The 19,767-nt window shown below is 49.1% G+C and overlaps 1 protein-coding gene across 33 annotated transcripts in view; it reads left to right on the forward strand.

Moving 5' to 3' along the window:
• ABLIM1 (actin binding LIM protein 1) overlaps positions 1-19,767 on the forward strand; it is a 241,197-nt gene that overhangs the window by 105,518 nt on the left and 115,912 nt on the right. Inside the window, exon 1 of one of the 33 annotated variants that reach the window (XM_044296730.1) lies at positions 1,685-1,825. The exons of the other annotated variants lie outside the window; for them this stretch is intronic. The gene's annotated coding sequence lies outside the window, so the exon portion shown is untranslated. Of the gene's footprint in view, positions 1-1,684; positions 1,826-19,767 lie in introns of those variants that run through there. 33 annotated transcript variants of the gene reach the window in all.

Below are 19,767 nucleotides of genomic sequence, written 5' to 3' on the forward strand. Positions count from 1 at the left end.
CACGGTGCAGGGGGAGGTAAGTGAACCCCCTGACCTGTAGAGCCCCAATGTTTCATGCAGCTCCAAGTAATTTACACAATGTTGAGGAGGAATTCTGGAGCGCTCCTCCCTGCAGACGTGCACAGAGTTCTCAGTGGGTTAAAGGGGTATTCCGGTTATAACACGTTATCTGATAGCTATAGATGGATGAGGGTCCGACTTCTCAGACACCCACTGTTCACCCCCGGACCCCAAAATCAGAGGATGTTTGAGCATTCGCAGTGCCACTCCATGCATTCTCTGTGGCACTGCCAGAAACGGCATAGTAGTCATCCTCAGGTCAGGTCTCGGCATCACCGTAGGGTAAAGGAGAAGACCGTGACTTGGTCCGTCCCAAACAAATCATCTTCCACCATTCTTTGGTCTTTTGTTTGTGTTGGTCATTGTCTTGTTGCATCACCAATGTCTCTTCAGCTTCATGGCATGGACGGTGACCTTACATTCTCCTGTAATATGTTTTCATTAATTGTTCTCTCAATGATTGCAAGATGTCCAGACCCCAAGGGGGCAGAGCCGCCCAAACCATGATGCCCCCTCCACCAGTCAAAAACCATGATGCTTCTTCCACCACCCCAAACTGTGATGCCCCCTCCACCAACCTAAAAACATGATGATGCTCCTCCACCAGCCCCAAACTGTGATGTCCCCCAGCCCCAATCCATGATGTCTCCTCCACCAGCCCCAAACCGTCATATCTCCTCCACCAGCCCCAAACCGTCATGTCTCCTCCACCAGCCCCAAACCGTCATGTCTCCTCCACCAGCCCCAAACCGTCATGTCTCCTCCACCAGCCCCAAACCGTCATGTCTCCTCCACCAGCCCCAAACCGTCATGTCTCCTCCACCAGCCCCAAACCACATTGCTTCACTAACAAGTGATCATGAAGCTCACTCCACCAGCCCCAGTTCATGATGCGTCTTTATGATATACCGTACCTTCTGAGATCTTCTGAAAGTTGTTTGTCTCAAGGTATGGGTTCACACGAGCCAGTTTTTCTTGACCAGAGCAGATTTGTCAGTAACCAGGCTTGGTGTGCCTTTATTTAATGTGAACCCTGTACATCCAATCTCATCTACTTAACTGAAACACCTCCTGCCATTTAGCTCTTGGTGAAGTTCTTATACGGAGGTTCACTTACTTTCCCCCTGCACTGTGGACATTGCTCGTTGTGCTCCATAGAAGAAGTGAACGGTCCAAGTGTTTGGATGATATTAGTTTAGTTACATTGTGTTTTTTTTTTTATCATTGCGACTCAGATATAATCAGATCTCTAATTATTAGCAATCAATGCAGATATCCAGGGACTTCCAAAGGGTTCACTTACTTATTTTTGCAGCTGTAGCCGTCTGTACCACAGAAAGTCCTGCTGCATTACAGCCGGCGCCCTCTAGTGGTGGGGGGATCTGCTGATGGGACATTGGTGGGAGGCTGTATAACAACCATATATGAAATCTTCCCTGAGAGCTTTGTCCCGGCTCTTGTGCAGCTCACAGGGGCCCAGCCTTCTCTTGGGGCCCCAATGAGCTGTTATAGGAAGGGTTCATGCCCCATAAACCAGAGACAACGCACAGAATAACCCCCATTGTGTGTCCTGTGACAGCTCCCTGATAACGTGACCCTGCAGCTGCTGATAACAGAGACCACTTGTAGTAACTGAGAGACTGCAGATCATTACTGGTCAGATCCAGGCGCCCGCGGACTACAGCGCTGATGTAGCAGAGCCGGGATGGTCACGAGTCTCTGGATTATTATAATTTGTTATTAGTGGTTTTACACAGGACTGCAGGTAATATCTACTATAGTATCTTTACTCAGAGAGTTATCACTGTGTTATCTGTGGTGTTACATAGGACTGCAGGTAATATCTACTATAGTATCTTTACTCAGAGAGTTATCACTGTGTTTTCTGTGGTGTTACATAGGACTGCAGGTAATATCTACTATAGTATCTTTACTCAGAGTTATCACTGTGTTATCTGTGGTGTTACATAGGACTGCAGGTAATATGTACTATAGTATCTGTACTCAGAGTTATCACTGTTATCTGTGGTGTTACATAGGACTGCAGATGACATCTACTACATTATGTGTACTCAGAGTTATCACTGTGTTATCTGTGGTTTTACATAGGACTGCAGCTGACATCTACTACACTATCTGTACTCAGAGAATTATCACTGTGTGACCTGTGGTGTTACATAGGACTGCAGGTGACATCTACTACATTATCTTTACTCAGAGAATTATCACTGTGTGACCTGTGGTGTTACATAGGACTGCAGGTGACATGTACTACATTATATGTACTCAGAGAGTTATCACTGTGTTATCTGTGGTATTACATAGGACTGCAGGTGACATCCACTATATTATCTGTACTCAGAGAGTTATCACTGTGTTATCTGTGGTTTTACATAGGACTGCAGGTGACATCTACTACACTATCTGTACTCAGAGAATTATCACTGTGTGACCTGTGGTGTTACATAGGACTGCAGGTGACATCCACTATATTATCTGTACTCAGAGAGTTATCACTGTGTTATCTGTGGTTTTACATAGGACTGCAGGTGACATCTACTACACTATCTGTACTCAGAGAATTATCACTGTGTGACCTGTGGTGTTACATAGGACTGCAGGTGACATCTACTACATTATCTTTACTCAGAGAATTATCACTGTGTGACCTGTGGTGTTACATAGGACTGCAGGTGACATGTACTACATTATATGTACTCAGAGAGTTATCACTGTGTTATCTGTGGTGTTACATAGGACTGCAGGTGACATCCACTATATTATCTGTACTCAGAGAGTTATCACTGTGTTATCTGTGGTTTTACATAGGACTGCAGGTGACATCAACTACACTATCTGTACTCAGAGAGTTATCACTGTGTTATCTGTGGTGTTACATAGGACTGCAGGTGACATCTACTACATTATCCGGTGCAGAAATCATGTAGTCAGTAAGTTTGCCTCGCCTGTTTGCTGTATACAGCACTGTGGTAGTAATTAGTACTCGGGGCACCAGGTACTTATACATTCGTCCTCATCGCTATCCTCCGGACAGTGATACAGTTGAATACTGCGGCTGTTCACACTGGGATATTATCGTTGTCCGTATTTTCAGCGCGGAGAACTTTGTCTCAGGAGTTTGGACATTTCTGAGCTCCATCTCCATCCAGATCTGATGACCTTGTTAGTCATTGCCTCCCGGGTGGCTGCGGCTCTTGCGAGGAATCGGTCTTTGTGGTCAGAGTAATGGAGGACGCCATGTCCGCTTCCCTCCTCGTCTGCTCCGATACATTGTTGCCCCCTCATTAGCGGGTATCTGGGGGGATCACTGGTGGCTCCTTCCAGGTAATGATATCCGTCTGGGTGATGTGGAGGGAATATCGCCAGGAGCCGCTGATCTTGGGAAGGAGATTTCGGAGGAATCCGATCCAGGCGAGCGCTGACCTTGGACACGTGTGGAAGAACGCGCGGCTCCGGTTACAGATTGTTCAATTAAAAATGGATGACTATCAGAAATTCAGTAAGCCTGTCTGCAAGGAGGGGGAAACCGTGATTTCTGCTGGTGTGAATATAGGGTCCGGGGCGGTCACAGAGCTTGGATACGGAAGTTAGATACAGCACATGTAGCAATCAGAAAAAGAAATGTTTCTGCTTCATGGAACCTCGACCCAGTGGTGAAGCTTTCAGATCAGGATCCTTAGCTGGGGGTCAGTAGTAATGAATCCCTCCATTATTGTAGACCACAAGGGAGACTTTCATCAACCCCTCACTGCTCTAGACCACCAGAAATACTGACACTGACATTAAACCCCTCACTGCCCTAGACCACCAGAAATACTGACACTGACATTCAATCCCTCACTGCCCTAGACCACCAGAAATACTGACACTGACATTAAACCCCTCACTGCCCTAGACCACCAGAAATACTGACACTGACATTCAACCCCTCACTGCCCTAGACCACCAGAAATACTGACATTCAACCCCTCACTGCCCTAGACCACCAGAAATACTGACACTGGCATTCAACCCCTCACTGCCCTAGACCACCAGAAATACTGACACTGACATTCAATCCCTCACTGCCCTAGACCACCAGAAATACTGACACTGACATTCAACCCCTCACTGCCCTAGACCACCAGAAATACTGACACTGACATTCAATCCCTCACTGCCCTAGACCACCAGAAATACTGACATTCAATCCCTCACTGCCCTAGACCACCAGAAATACTGACACTGACATTCAACCCCTCACTGCCCTAGACCACCAGAAATACTGACACTGACATTCAATCCCTCACTGCCCTAGACCACCAGAAATACTGACACTCAATCCCTCACTGCCCTAGACCACCAAAAATACTGACACTGACATTCAATCCCTCACTGCCCTAGACCACCAGAAATACTGACACTGACATTAAACCCCTCACTGCCCTAGACCACCAGAAATACTGACACTGGCATTAAACCCCTCACTGCCCTAGACCACCAGAAATACTGACACTGGCATTAAACCCCTCACTGCCCTAGACCACCAGAAATACTGACACTGGCATTAAACCCCTCACTGCCCTAGACCACCAGAAATACTGACACTGACATTCAACCCCTCACTGCCCTAGACCACCAGAAATACTGACACTGACATTCAACCCCTCACTGCCCTAGACCACCAGAAATACTGACACTGACATTCAACCCCTCATTGCCCTAGACCACCAGAAATACTGACACTGACATTCAACCCCTCACTGCCCTAGACCACCAGAAATACTGACACTGACATTCAATCCCTCACTGCCCTAGACCACCAGAAATACTGACACTCAATCCCTCACTGCCCTAGACCACCAGAAATACTGACACTGACATTCAACCCCTCACTGCCCTAGACCACCAGAAATACTGACACTGACATTCAATACAGTTGTGTTCAAAAATATTCAACCCCCAATGCTGTAAAGGGTTTTAGGGAATTTAGTGCACATTTGTAATTGTGTTCAGAATGAAATCTTACAAGGACTTTTTAAAGAACCAAATGCAACTAAAATGACATCAATTGTTTTTGTAATACAGTATTAAATGTTTTTTTTTTGTGATTTCTTCATTGACACAATTATTCAACCCCTTAAAGACTACCACTCTTAAGAACAGAGGTTCATTCAAGTGTTTTCGATCAGGTATTGAAAACACCTGTGGATGTCAAGGAGCAGCAATCAAGCATAATAAGCACCAATGAGGCAGATGTAAAAGGACTGTGATACTCGGCTCCTTCTAGACATTTACTGGTGTGTTTACAAACATGGTGAAGTCAAGAGAATGGTCCAGGAAGACAAGAGAAGAGGTGATTTCTCTTCACAGGAAGGGCAATGGCTATAAGAAGATTGCAAAGATGTTAAACACACCAAGAGACACCATAGGAAGCATCATTCGCAAATTCAAGGCAAAGGGCACTGCTGAAACGCTCGCTGGTCGTGGCAGAAAGAAGATGCTGACTCCGACTGCTGTGCGCTACCTGAAGCGCAAAGTGGAGAAAAGTCCCCGTGTGACTGCTGAGGAGCTGAGAAAAGATCTGTCAGATGTGGGCACTGAAGTCTCAGCTCAGACAATAATGCGCACACTCAGGGGCCCTGGTGCAAGAGTTGAGCTTGGGCCCCCCCTTTCCTTAAACCTTTGTGCAAAAATTAAAAATGCACCCTCCTCCTCCTCTTTACCAAATTCTTAATCTAACTCCTTCTTTCCAGCCAGAGGTGTAACTTGCATACACTTTCTATAATACCAGTGTCTTCTTATGTGGCACAAGGGTCTTTGGGCCCCTCAGGCTCCTGGGCCCGGTAGCGACTGCTACCTCTGCACCCCCTATAGCTACGCCCCTGCGCACACTGCGTAATGAAGGCCTCCATGCCAGAACTCCCAGGCGCACCCCTCGCTGTCTCCAAGGAATAAGAAGAGCCGACTGCAGTATGCCAAAAGTCATGTGGACAAACCACAAAAGTTTTGGGATAGTGTTCTGTGGACTGAAGAAACAAAACTAGAACTGTTTGGGCCCATGGATCAACGCTATGTTTGGAGGAGGAAGAACAAGGCCTATGAAGAAAAGAACACCTCGCCTACTGTGAAGCATGGCGGGGGGTCAATCATGCCTTGGGGCTGTTCTGCTTCTACAGGTACAGGGAAGCTTCAGCGTGTGCAAGGTGCCATGAAGTCTCTTCAGTACCAGGAGATATTGGATGAAAATGTGATGCAGTCCGTCACAAACCTGAGGCTTGGGAGACGTTGGACCTTTCAGCAGGACAATGATCCCAAGCATAGCTCCGAGTCCACTAGAGCATGGGTGCAGATTAAGGGCTGGGACATTGTGAAGTGGCCATCGCAGTCACCAGACTCAAATCCGATTGAGAACCTCTGGTGGGACTTAAAGAAAGCAGTGCGCAAGCCTAAGAATGTGACTGAACTGGAGGCTTCTGCCCATGAAGAATGGGCGAAGATACCCGTAGATCGCTGCAAGACACTTGTGTCAGGCTATGCTTCACGTTTAACAGCTGTTATAACTAGAAAAGGATGTTGTACTAAGTACTAAGATTGAATGTCACTTGGGGGTTGAATAAAACGGATAATGATGTGAGAAAAGAGATTCGTGGTTATTTCATTATAAATGTTATGTTATATTTGTCTGACTTACAAGATGACGGAAATGATCAAAATCAATGTCAAACTGGCCAAAACACTCAATTTCAGTGGGGGTTGAATAATTTTGAACACAACTGTACCTCACTGCCCTAGACCACCAGAAATACTGACACTGGCATTAAACCCCTCACTGCCCTAGACCACCAGAAATACTGACACTGACATTCAACCCCTCACTGCCCTAGACCACCAGAAATACTGACACTGACATTCAACCCCTCACTGCCCTAGACCACCAGAAATACTGACATTCAACCCCTCACTGCCCTAGACCACCAGAAATACTGACACTGGCATTCAACCCCTCACTGCCCTAGACCACCAGAAATACTGACACTGACATTCAACCCCTCACTGCCCTAGACCACCAGAAATACTGACACTGGCATTCAACCCCTCACTGCCCTAGACCACCAGAAATACTGACACTGGCATTCAACCCCTCACTGCCCTAGACCACCAGAAATACTGACACTGGCATTCAACCCCGTCACTGCTCTACACCATCAGAGGAGAACTTATTGACTCTACATGACTCCTGCAGCAGATATCGTAGTAGATGTTACCTACAGACCTATGTAACACCATCGGTGATATTGGAATTAGTCCCTTCACTGACCTAGACCACTGGGTAGACTGACACTGCGCTGCCCTAGATCTCCAGAGAACCTCACGTCATTGCCCGATACCTCCATGAATACTAAAATTAACAACCTCACTGTCCTTGACTACAGTATAGTCTAACATTAACTCTTTCACTGCCCTAGATCACCAGGGTTACAGACATTAACCCTTCACAGCCCGTGACCACTAGAGATACAAAAGCCGAGATAGACCTGTCAGCCGTGGGGCTGCGGCCATGAATTGTCCACAGCGATGGGGGCGGCTGACAGGTCGGCTCTGCAGGATGGAGTCTTGTCATGGAGAAAGTGTTTTATTCCCAATTCTGTGGCAAATACCGGTTACTCGCACATGCCGCGCTTCGCCTTCACATGTAAACCCTGTGCGGTTTTGCTGCGTGGTTCTCGGCTGCAAGGCATCGCCTACAGCGGCAGCACCCAGACTAAACGCTTCCTTTTCCTGACGTATGGGGTGTGACCACATGTGGCGGATAACGCTGCGGTTTATTACAATGGCAGAAAGTGAATGAAACTTTCTCAGATCTGACCCGTGGACTGCGGGCGGATTTCTGTCTTGTCCGTGGATTGTCTATGTCCTTTGTCCAGTGGAGAATCTGCATTTTTATTACTGGCCCTTTAATTGAGCCTCTACTTCAGCCCCCCCCCCCATCCCATGAGTGACCTCCCCACGAGCCCCCCCCCCCCCGGGGGTAGCTGATACCACGGATCGGAGTCTCCATGTGGTCGCTGGAGGCCCGGCCAGTAATGTGGGTCGATGGCCTCCGCAGGCGCCTGTCCCTCCGGCCGCCGCCGCCGCTCATAGTTCATTTCTTCTCTTTCCCAGAACATTTTATTATAAAACTTGAAGATAATTTCTGGGGAAAAACAAACCTCCAGAGAATATCGCATCCCCGCAGTATCTGTTACTGGGAAAGCTGGGTGCGGCCCCACAGCACGGATCCACTGCTATGCAACCGAGTCGCCCTATTGTAGAAATGAGAGGTTTCTGAGACACAGAGCTTGTTATAAAGCTGCTTTTGCTTTGCAGGATCCCTGCTTGCTGTCAGTGAATGAAAGGTTTTTTCATTGTTTACAAATAAGACAGAAAATCCCCTTGGATCCAGTCATAGTTTCACACAACTACAGTTTGCTACAATGTATCAGTGCAGAGAAGTCTGGACTCCAGGCTCATATCTACAGAGCTCCCTGGACAAGTGGGTGCGGTGGGGCCCTCTCAGCGTTCACTGATGGGTAGCGGGGCCCTGAACCTTTTTTGCACAGACACCATGAAACTTTTCTCCCATAGGGGATTAGTAGTTGTCCATGGTGTAGTATGCGCCAACGTGTGGCAGGGCCCCGCTGTATATTCTCAAATAGGGACGGATTGGCGATGTATGGACCTGTGACAAGCCCCCAGCTTTATCAGCACGACTAACAGGTGCAAGCTGTTCACTGACAGCAAGCAGAGATCTTGAAAATAAGTACGGGAAACATAAAGTCTGTTAGAAGGTTGCAGAATAATTTGAGATGAGGATAGATGGCGGCGTCCTGGGCGCAGCTGCTGCAGAATCACTTGTCAAGTGTCCAGAAGACGCCTGATCCTGTGTGGTTGAGGCGGGAGCCGGGGAATCCCCAAAAAGACGACTTAGAAAACTTTTCATCACTTCCCACAAGGACTGTCCCCACCTCAGAGTCCTGAATAGCAAATCATGTCCTGTTACTGCAAAGCTAGGTTGTCATTCAGGCGACTGGGAAAGCTGGGTAATCCTGGAGCTGCTGGACCCTGGGGCAGGATAAAGAGAGCAAGGAGGGAGAGGAGGGAGAGGAGGGGGACGCAGCTGCAGTCTGTAAGGAAGGAGGGGCAACAGCTGGAAAGAGACATCTGATTGGCTGAGAGCCCACAGCTCTGACATCACTAGAACGAGCCCGCCCACCCAGCAGGCATGGTGTCAAGTACTCCGTCTGGAATTCAGTGGCAGCAAGCAGAGATCTTTCAGCTTGTGAGAAATTGATACACAAAGTCTGTTACAAAGTTGCAGAACATGTGCCTCACCCTGATCTCTGGGGGAGAGGCGCTGCATTGTCTGATACAGGAACCTCGCTGATTTCTCCCGTTTTGCCGCTCGTCTCTTCTGGCATTTTGAGAATCTTAAGCTTTCAATCAAGGATAATTGAATTCTCAGAGGGCGGCAGAAATTGGCGCAGCGCCAAGCGCTCTGTTATTATTTACATGTGGTTTAATGAGTCTGATCCTGAGAAGAACCTCGGTGGGAAATAAAGTTTGTGGTAGATAAAGAATAATAAGCGTCCAAGGCGGCCACTTCTCTGCTGACGATGATAGGAGCGGGAGCCATGAGGAACAGTCTACGGATGACACCCGGGTGCCACCCGGCAGAGAGGGGCATCACCCGAACCCTGAGGTCTTCTCTGTGTGCATGGAGGTGACAGATCACAGCGCAGAGACTGAGACATCACCCGGAGAGTCCTCCGCATCTGTTACTGCCCCGCATGCATGGATATCCACTGCACAGTACCACTTCTCCTGTATATATATACACTGCACAGTACCACTTCTCCTGTATATATATACACTGCACAGTACCACTTCTCCTGTATATATATACACTGCACAGTACCACTTCTGTATATATATACACTGCACAGTACCACTTCTCCTGTATATATATACACTGCACAGTACCACTTCTCCTGTATATATATACACTGCACAGTACCACTTCTCCTGTATATATATACACTGCACAGTACCACTTCTCCTGTATATATATCCACTGCACAGTACCACTTCTCCTGTATATATATATACACTGCACAGTACCACTTCTCCTGTATATATATATACACTGCACAGTACCACTTCTCCTGTATATATATATATACACTGCACAGTACCACTTCTCCTGTATATATGGACACTGCACAGTACCACTTCTCCTGTACATATATATACACTGCACAGTACCACTTCTCCTGTCCTGTATACTGGGTTTAATCCTCAGTATCTGCTCTTCTCCTGTATATACAGTCACACTGTGATCTCCTCCTATACAGTTGCAAGAAAAAGTATGTGAACCCTTTGGAATGAGATGGATTTCTGCATAAATTGGTCATAAAATGTGATCCGATCTTCATCTAAGTCACAACAATAGACAATCACAGTCGGCTTAACCTAATAACACACAAAGAATTAAATGTTACCATGTTTTTATTGAACGCACCATGTAAACAGTCACAGTGCAGGTGGAGAAAGTATGTGAACCCTTGGATTTAATAACTGGTTGAACCTCCTTTGGCAGCAATAACTTCCACCAAACGTTCCCTGTAGTTGCAGATCAGACGGCACAACGGTCAGGAGTAATTCTTCACCATTCCTCTTTACAGAACTGTTTCAGTTCAGCAATATTCTTGGGATGTCCGGTGTGAATCGCTTTCTTGAGGTCCTGCCACAGCATCTCCATCGGGTTGAGGTCAGGACTCTGACTGGGCCGCTCCAGAAGGCGGATTTTCTTCTGTTGAAGCCATTCTGTTGTTGATTTACTTCTATGCTTTGGGTCGTTGTCCTGTTGCAGCATCCATCTTCTGTTGAGCTTCAGCTGGTGGACAGATGGCCTTAAAGGGGTTGTCCAAGTTATATTTATTGATGACCTATCCTCAGGATAGGTCATCAATATCAGATCGGAGGGGGTCCGACACCCGGCATCCCCTCCGATCAGCTGTTTGAAGAGAAGGCGTGCGCGGTGTCAGCGCTGCCTCCTCTTCACGGTTTACCTTCTAGCCGTTGCATCTGCAGTGGTGAGCAGGTGTAATTACACCCAAGCCGTCCCATTGAAATGAATGGGAAGGCTTGGGTGTAATTACACCTGCTCACCACTGCAGCTGCAACGGCTAGAAGGTAAACCGTGAAGAGGAGGCAGCGCTGACACCGCGCACGCCTTCTCTTCAAACAGCTGATCGGAGGGGATGCCGGGTGTCGGACCCCCTCCGATCTGATATTGATGACCTATCCTGAGGATAGGTCATCAATAAATATAACTTGGACAACCCCTTTAAGTTCTCCTGCAAAATGTCTTGATAAACTTGGGAATTCATTTTTCCTTCGATGATAGCAATCCGTCCAGGCCCTGACACAGCAAAGCAGCCCCAAACCATGATGCCCCCCCACCATACGTCACAGTTGGGATGAGGTTTTGAGGTCGGTGTGCTGTGCCTCTTTTTCTCCCCACATAGTGTTGTGTGTTTCTTCCAAACAACTCCACTTTGGTTTCCTCTGTCCACAGAATATTTTGCCAGTGCTGCTGTGGAACATCCAGGTGCTCTTGTGCAAACTGTAAACGTGCAGCAATGGTTTTTTGGACAGCAGTGGCTTCCTCTGTGGTCTCCTCCCATGAAATCCATTCTTGTTTACTGTTTTACGTATCGTAGATTCGCTAACAGGGATGTCAGCATATGCCAGAGACTTCTGTAAGTCTTTAGCTGACACTCTAGGATTCTTCTTCCCCTCATTGAGCAGTCTGCGCTGTGCTCTTGCAGTCATCTTTACAGGACGGCCGCTCCTAGGGAGAGTAGCAGCAGTGCTGAACTTTCTCCATTTATAGACAATTTGTCTTACCGTGGACTCATGAACAGCAAGGTGTCACGGATGAAGTTAGCAGATAGCTGGAACATATAAATAAACAAGCCACTGGCTTGATCCCAAACTAAGGAGCTTATAGGTGAGCCCTATAAAACCCGAAGAGCTCTCCCTGACTGCTATGCACATGCAAGGTTCTGTATGGTAGACGATTGCATGCCCACGTATCTAAGACTGTGTGACACCTGAAAACCCTATAATAGTGAGGGGACACGACCACTGGCTCCCTGCATTTAATACGGACGGAGTCAGGGTCACCTAGAATCAAGCCAGCAGTATAGTATTGGGGGGCACAGCGGGCACAGTATTACAGGTGGCAGGATGGGGTCTTCAGAAGGTGGGGAGGAGGATAAAAAAGTAGTTGTCAAATTGTGCAAAGACCTGAGAAGTCTGAAAGGAATCATCATGGCGGTCTGGTCTGAACGGAGAAGATAAAGAAAGAGAACGTCTACATCAGAGGAGACCTCACTGGATGGAAGAGATGCGTGGCGCTGTATGCTCCTGAATGTTTTGTAGTTCTGTATGTAATGTTTTCCAAGAATGTCTCTAACAGTAGGGCTGGAGACAAGGGGTTAAGTTAAGAAATTGGCAATGGGGGGGCGCCATTTCAGTTTTCGCCTCAGGCAGCAGAAAGGCTAGGTGCACCTGACAGTACTACTTCTGTCCTTTATACCGGGTGTGATTCTCAGTATCTGGCTGGTAGCAGGGAGTAATAGTCTGCGTTTCCGTGCCCACGCAGAGGCGCGAGGCCGCAGGTGTCGTTGTCATCAGACGGAGCTGATCTGTTCCTTGTTTGGGGCGAGCGTCTGCCGTACTTCATTAAACATATGGATGTGTGAGGCGCGATTTCCTGGTGCAACACAAAGAAAACCTTTACTCCAGAATCTGCTGCCAAACCCGTGGGCGTGCGCTGAACACCCACCCATCTGCGCCTACCTGGCAGCATGCTTCCACCAAAACACTTGGCCGCCGTCCAGCGCAGCGACCTGCTGCCGTATTAACCTCATCCTTACTGCTTAGCCGTCTTAAGATTTCCCCTACTTCTGAATTATTTTGGAACTTCTTGGTCAAAAAATCCTGCATTACTGCCCTGTCCCTCAAGATTCCCAAAGAACACTCCTCCCTCTTAGGATCCCTCATCATCCCCATAGATTCTGCCCCTCTCTAGATCAGTATTGCTAACTGCCTCCCAGTAACTAATTATCCCCATAGATCAATGCTTCATTCTTCAGGATTCCAAGAGAACACTGCCACCATATGTACTGGATCCCTGTAGATCACTGCCTCCCCTCAGGATCCCTAAAGATCTCTGTCCTCTATTTCAGCACCCCCTTTTTATAACTGGCCCCACTTCTTCTCCTCGTAGAACACTGCCCCTTTCCTCATGATCTCAGTAGATCACCATCCCCTTGCTCAGGATCACTAAAGATCACAACTCACTCACTCAGCACCCTCATGAATGAAATCCCTCTCCCTCAGAATCCCCATAGATCTCTGCCTTCTACCTTTAGGATCCCCATAGATCACTGCCTTCTGCCTCAGGATCCCCATAGATCTCTGCCCTCTCCCTTCAGGATCCTCATAGATCACTTCCCTCTACCTTAGGATCTCCATAGATCTCTGCCATATCGCTCATGATCCCCATAGATCCCTGCCCTCTCCCTCATGATCCCCATAGCTCACTGCCCTCTCCCTCTGGATCCCCATAGATCACTGACTTCTCCCTCAGGATCCCCATAGATCATTGCCCTCTCCCTCAGGATCCCCATAGATCATTGCCCTCTCCCTCAGGATCCCTATAGATCATTGCCCTCTCCCTCAGGATCCCCATAGATCACTGCCCTCTCCTTCAGGATCCCCATAGAGCACTGCCCTCTCCCTCAGGATTAGTGATGAGCAGCATAGGCAATATTCAAATTCGCAAATTTTTGGCCACATATTCGGCATAAGTTTGCAAATTCGAGAATTCATGATTGCTAAAATCAGTAATGTAATATGCGCATGTTCATTACCTATAACAAGCAGACAATCGCACAAAGGCTAGATGAGAGCTTGTCCTGACACTAGCATAGCCCATGAGGTTTATCTAAGGTGTGATTATTAGGCTGCCATTGTAAGGTGTGCTGACTGTACCTGTCTCATGGATAGGTTGTTGGCTTGCACATACCTGGCTTTTGGCATACAGCCTTTGTGTGATTGTCTGTTATATGGAACGATTTAATACATCTATAAAAAGAAATTATTAAAGATAGGTTAAAAAACACTTCTAATAAAAATGTATTAATGATAGGTAAAATAAAAACTATAAAAATAAATATGGAAGATCGCATAGGGCTACTTTCACACTAGCGTTGTTTGAATCCGCCGTGCAATTCCGTCGCCAGAACTGCCCGCCGGATCTGGAAAAACGTGTGAAAACGGATTACATTTGAATCCTGATCAGGATTTTGATCACAATGAAAAAATGCATTGGAAAAAAAACAGATCCGCCATTTATGGACTTTAACTTTTTTTTCTAATTTTTCGGGATTAACCTGCAAAAAGCCGGATCCAGTTTGACGGAACACACGGCGCCGGATCCGGCATTAATGCAAGTCAATGGGAAAAAGGCCGGATCCGGCGTTCAGTCAAAGTGTTCAAAATTTTTGGCCAGAGAAAAAAATACAGCATGCTACCGTTTTCTGAAAAGCCTGATCAGTCAAAAAGACTGAACTGAAGACGTCCTAATGCATCCTGAACAGATTACTCTCCATTCAGAATGCACGGGGATAAAACTGATCAGTTCTTTTCCGGATTTGAGCCCCTAGGACGGAACTCAGCGCCAGAAAAGAAAAACGCAAGTGTGAAAGTAGCCTAATAAGGATAAAAAAAATCTAGAATATTCACAATTATGAACATATAGCATTATATTCTAGATCTTTGTGAATTCTCAAAGTGCCGATGTCCGTGATACAAATTTGCGATTAAAATATTCGCGCTCAACACTACTCCCCATAGATCATTGCCCTCTACCTCAGGATCCCCATAGATCACTGCCCTCTTCTTCAGGATCCCCATAGATCATTATCCTCTCCCTTAGGATCCCCATAGATCACTGCCCTCTCCATCAGGATCCCCACAGATCACTGCCCTCTCCCTCAGGATCCTCACAGATCTCTGCCCTCTCCCTCAGGATCCCCATAGATCTCTGCCCTCTCCCTCAGGATCCCCACAGATCACTGCCCTCTCCCTCAGGATCCCCATAGATCTCTGCCCTCTCTCTCAGGATCCCCACAGATCACTGCCCTCTCCCTCAGGATCCCCATAGATCTCTGCCCTCTCCCTCAGGATCCCCACAGATTACTGCCCTCTCCCTCAGGATCCCCATAGATCTCTGCCCTCTCTCTCAGGATTCCCACAGGTTACTGCTCTCTCCCTCAGGATCCCCATAGATCTCTGCCCTCTCCCTTAGGGTCCCCACAGATTACTGCCCTCTCCCTCAGGATCCCCACAGATCACTGCCCCTCTCTGAGATATGCCATCAATCCCTTACCCCTCTGGATTCCCATGGAGTTTAGTCACAACCCAGAGAAGTTGTGAAGGACCCGAGTGATGTCACTGTGTGGGCCGGGTCCTGTGTTGTGTGTGAGACGTTACTGGTTTTCCTCTATAGGTTTGGAGGAGTTGTAGTTCTTTCCTTATACTCACTCCTGTAGCCCCTTATAACATGCTAGAAATGTTTGGAGTTGTCGTTCTCTCATCTTATATCCCTCTCCCTGTAATGGCCCCATAATAACAGTCTGGACATGCTGGGAGTTGTAGTTTTGTCCTGTTATACTCCACTCCCTGTAATGGCCACTAACACCTCATAATCACAGTCTGGACATGCTGGGAGTAGTGGTTCTCTTCTAGCAGACTACAGATGCCACTGTATGATGTCCGTCTGGAGAAGCCCTTTAACCTACATGACTAAGGGACCGGGTGGTTTCGAAACGTGTTGGGTGAACATTGTCCCTTGGAAGCATCCGTAGGACTGTTGTGATGTCACACGAACATGCTCCTAAACCTTTTACTTGCCGGCTCCTTCACGCGCGTGTCAGCTACCGGCCGGATGCGGCGCGCGCAAAGTAATTAGAGCCAGAACCGCTTCGGAAGGAATTTCACCGCTCCAGTGGAGAAGATCTGAATGATAACACCATCCGCTCCCCATCTCTTGTGCAGGTTGTAATATTAGCAACTTGAATCTATGTAGCCAATCTCTTAACCAGCGCGGGTATTTAACTATAAAATCTATTACAAATCTTGATGTGAACACGGCCTTACACTTGAGTAATACCCATGGCAGTTTCTAGGGAATTTTGCCAACAGGGCGAACATTGCAAAAGCGTCCCCCCGCCCCCCAATTCATGTTCAAAAAGGACCTTTCATGGGTACTAACATTGCAAGATAACCATCAGGCGGTGTAGAGCGGCGTCCAGGGATCTCACTGCACTTACTATTATCTCTGGACGCCGCTCCGTTCGCCCGCTCTGGCCCCTGGTATATTCCACGCGCTGTAAGGTAATTGCTGCTAACTTCGCAACAGGGAGGAGACATCAGCTTCTCCCCTGGGCGTTCCTTCTCTCCTGGGCGTTCCTTCTCTCCTAGGCGTGCGTTACTTCTCTCCTGGGTGCTCCTTCTCCCCTGGGCGTTCCTTCTCCCCTGGGCGTGCCTTCTCCCCTGGGCGTTCCTTCTCCCCTGGGCGTTCCTTCTCCCCTGGCCTTCCTTCTCTCCTGGGCGTTCCTTCTCTCCTGGGCGTTCCTTCTCCCCTGGGCGTTCCTTCTCCCCTGGGCGTTCCTTCTCCCCTGGGCGTTCCTTCTCCCCTGGGCGCTCCTTCTCCCCTGGGCGTTCCTTCTCCCCTGGGCGTTCCTTCTCCCCTGGGCGTTCCTTCTCCCCTGGGCGTTCCTTCTCCCCTGGGCGTTCCTTCTCTCCTGGGCGTTCCTTCTCCCAGGCTGTAACGCTCTGCACTGCGATTGGACAGCGCTACAGCTGGGGAGAAGGAACGCCCAGGGACTCCTCCCTGGTAAACCGATTGTAGCAATCACCATAGAGCGCGGGCGAAGGTAACGGGGGCCACAGCGGGCGAACGTAGCGGGTATTTAACTATAAAATCTATTACAAATCTTGATGTGAACACGGCCTTACACTTGAGTAATACCCATGGCAGTTTCTAGGGAATTTTGCCAACAGGGCGAACATTGCAAAAGCGTCCCCCCGCCCCCCAATTCATGTTCAAAAAGAACCTTTCATGGGTACTAACATTGCAAGATAACCATCAGGCGGTGTAGAGCGGCGTCCAGGGATCTCACTGCACTTACTATTATCTCTGGACGCCGCTCCGTTCGCCCGCTCTGGCCCCCGGTATATTCCACGCGCTGTAAGGTAATTGCTGCTAACTTCGCAACAGGGAGGAGACATCAGCTTCTCCCCTGGGCGTTCCTTCTCCCCTGGGCGTTCCTTCTCCCCTGGGCGTTCCTTCTCCCCTGGGCTTTCCTTCTCCCCTGGGCGTTCCTTCTCCCCTGGGCGTTCCTTCTCCCCTGGGCGTTCCTTCTCTCCTGGGCGTTCCTTCTCTCCTGGGCGTTCCTTCTCCCCTGGGCTTTCCTTCTCCCCTGGGCGTTCCTTCTCCCCTGGGCGTTCCTTCTCTCCTGGGCGTTCCTTCTCTCCTGGGCGTTCCTTCTCTCCTGGGCGTTCCTTCTCCCCTGGGCGCTCCTTCTCTCCTGGGCATTCCATCTCCCCTGGGAGTTCCTTCTCGCCTGGGCGTTCCTGCTCGCCTGGGTGCTCCTTCTCTCCTGGGAGTTCCTTCTCCCCTGGGCGTTCCTTCTCTCCTGGGCGTTCCTTTTCTCCTGGGCGTTCCTTCTCTCCTGGGCGTTCCTTCTCTCCTGGGCGTTCCTTCTCTCCTAAGCGTTCCTTCTCTCCTGGGCGTTCCTTCTCTCCTAAGCGTTCCTTCTCTCCTAAGCGTTCCTTCTCTCCTGGGCGTTCCTTCTCCCCTGGGCGTTCCTTCTCCCCTGGGCGTTCCTTCTCCCCTGGGCGTGCGTTCCTTCTCTCCTGGGTGCTCCTTCTCCCCTGGGCGTTCCTTCTCTCCTGGGCGTTCCTTCTCCCAGGCTGTAACGCTCTGCACTGCGATTGGACAGCGCTACAGCTGGGGAGAAGGAACGCCCAGGGACTCCTCCCTGATGAACCGATTGTAGCAATCACCATAGAGCACGGGCGAAGGTAACGGGGGCCACAGCGGGCGAACGTAGCGGCACCCAAGGATAATAGTAAGTCTAGGGAGATCCCTGGGTGCCTCTCTACATGGCCAGATAGTTGTCTTACAATATTGGGACCCATGATCCTCTTTAAAGTCTCCACGGATCTCCGTTTGGTCACTTTCCTTTTCTTTTCAGTTTGTTTACACATACCTCTACCATCCAGGGTAATACAGCGCCTCATACCTCTTCCATCCAGGGTAATACAGCGCCTCATACCTCTACCATCCAGGGTAATACAGCGCCTCATACCTCTACCATCCAGGGTAATACAGCGCCTCATACCTCTACCATCCAGGGTAATACAGCGCCTCATACCTCTACCATCCAGGGTAATACAGCGCCTCATACCTCTACCATCCAGGGTAATACAGCGCTCCATACCTCTACCATCCAGGGTAATACAGCGCCTCATACCTCTACCATCCAGAGTAATAATGTGCCAGTAAGTGCCCCCAATATTGAGCCAGTAAGTGCCCCCATAGATGCCCCCCAATCATGTGCCAGTTAGAAGTGCCTCTCCATGCCCCCCGCTAATCATGTGCCTCCAGTATTGTCCTGTACCTCCATGTCAGCGATGCAGCCTCTTCCGGCCTGTGTCCTGCGCTGTACGGCTCAGGCGGCGCGATGACGTCATTGCGATGCCTGCGCCGGCCTCTGATAGGCTGCCGGCCTAGTGCCTGTAGCCTATCAGAGGAAGGGGAAGGGACACGCCTCTCCCTCCCCTGCCCCGCAGCATAGACATCTGTATCTCTGTCCTGAGGACGGCCATACAGATGACTATGGAGATCAGTGCAATGGAAGCGCTCATCCCCCGTTCCGCTCTCCGCCCTGACTGTAATTATATTATCGGGGGGGGGAGGGGGGTAATTGACCCGTTGCCTCCCCCTGCATCGCCAGTGTGACCAGCGCCCCCTTTGACTTGCGCCCCTTGCGGTGGCACCCCTTATCGGACAGATTCCGGACAGACGGGCAGTTCTCCATCGCTGAGCGTCGCTACAAACCGCTGTCGGCGTTACATTTGTAGTAATGACGAGCGCTCCTCGTTTTCCTGGTTCATATTCAGAATGAACCAGGAAGACTCAGGATGGACAGGGCTGTAGGTGTCTCCCAGGTAAAGTCATCCAGCGTTGTAGGAGGACGAAGTGACCATAAATGATGAGATGAAGCTGTAAGAATCCATAACCTGTGGCTGAAATCTGTGAGGATCAAGGGGAGGGTGATATCTATGAGGATCCAGGGGAGGGGGAGGAGATCTATGGGGATCCAGGGGAAGGGGAGGAGATCTATGGGGATCCGGGAAGGAGATCTATGGAGATCTGGGGGAGGGGGAGGAGATCTATGGGGATCCGGGGGAGGGGGGCTCTATGAGGATCCAGGGGAGGGGGAGATCTATGGGGATCCGTGGAGGGGGAGATCTATGTGGGTCTGGGGGAGGGGGAGGAGATCTATGGGGATCCAGGGGAAG

This window comes from Bufo gargarizans, chromosome 6, assembly GCF_014858855.1.
Source record: "Bufo gargarizans isolate SCDJY-AF-19 chromosome 6, ASM1485885v1, whole genome shotgun sequence".
In the NCBI taxonomy this organism is placed as follows: domain Eukaryota; kingdom Metazoa; phylum Chordata; class Amphibia; order Anura; family Bufonidae; genus Bufo; species Bufo gargarizans.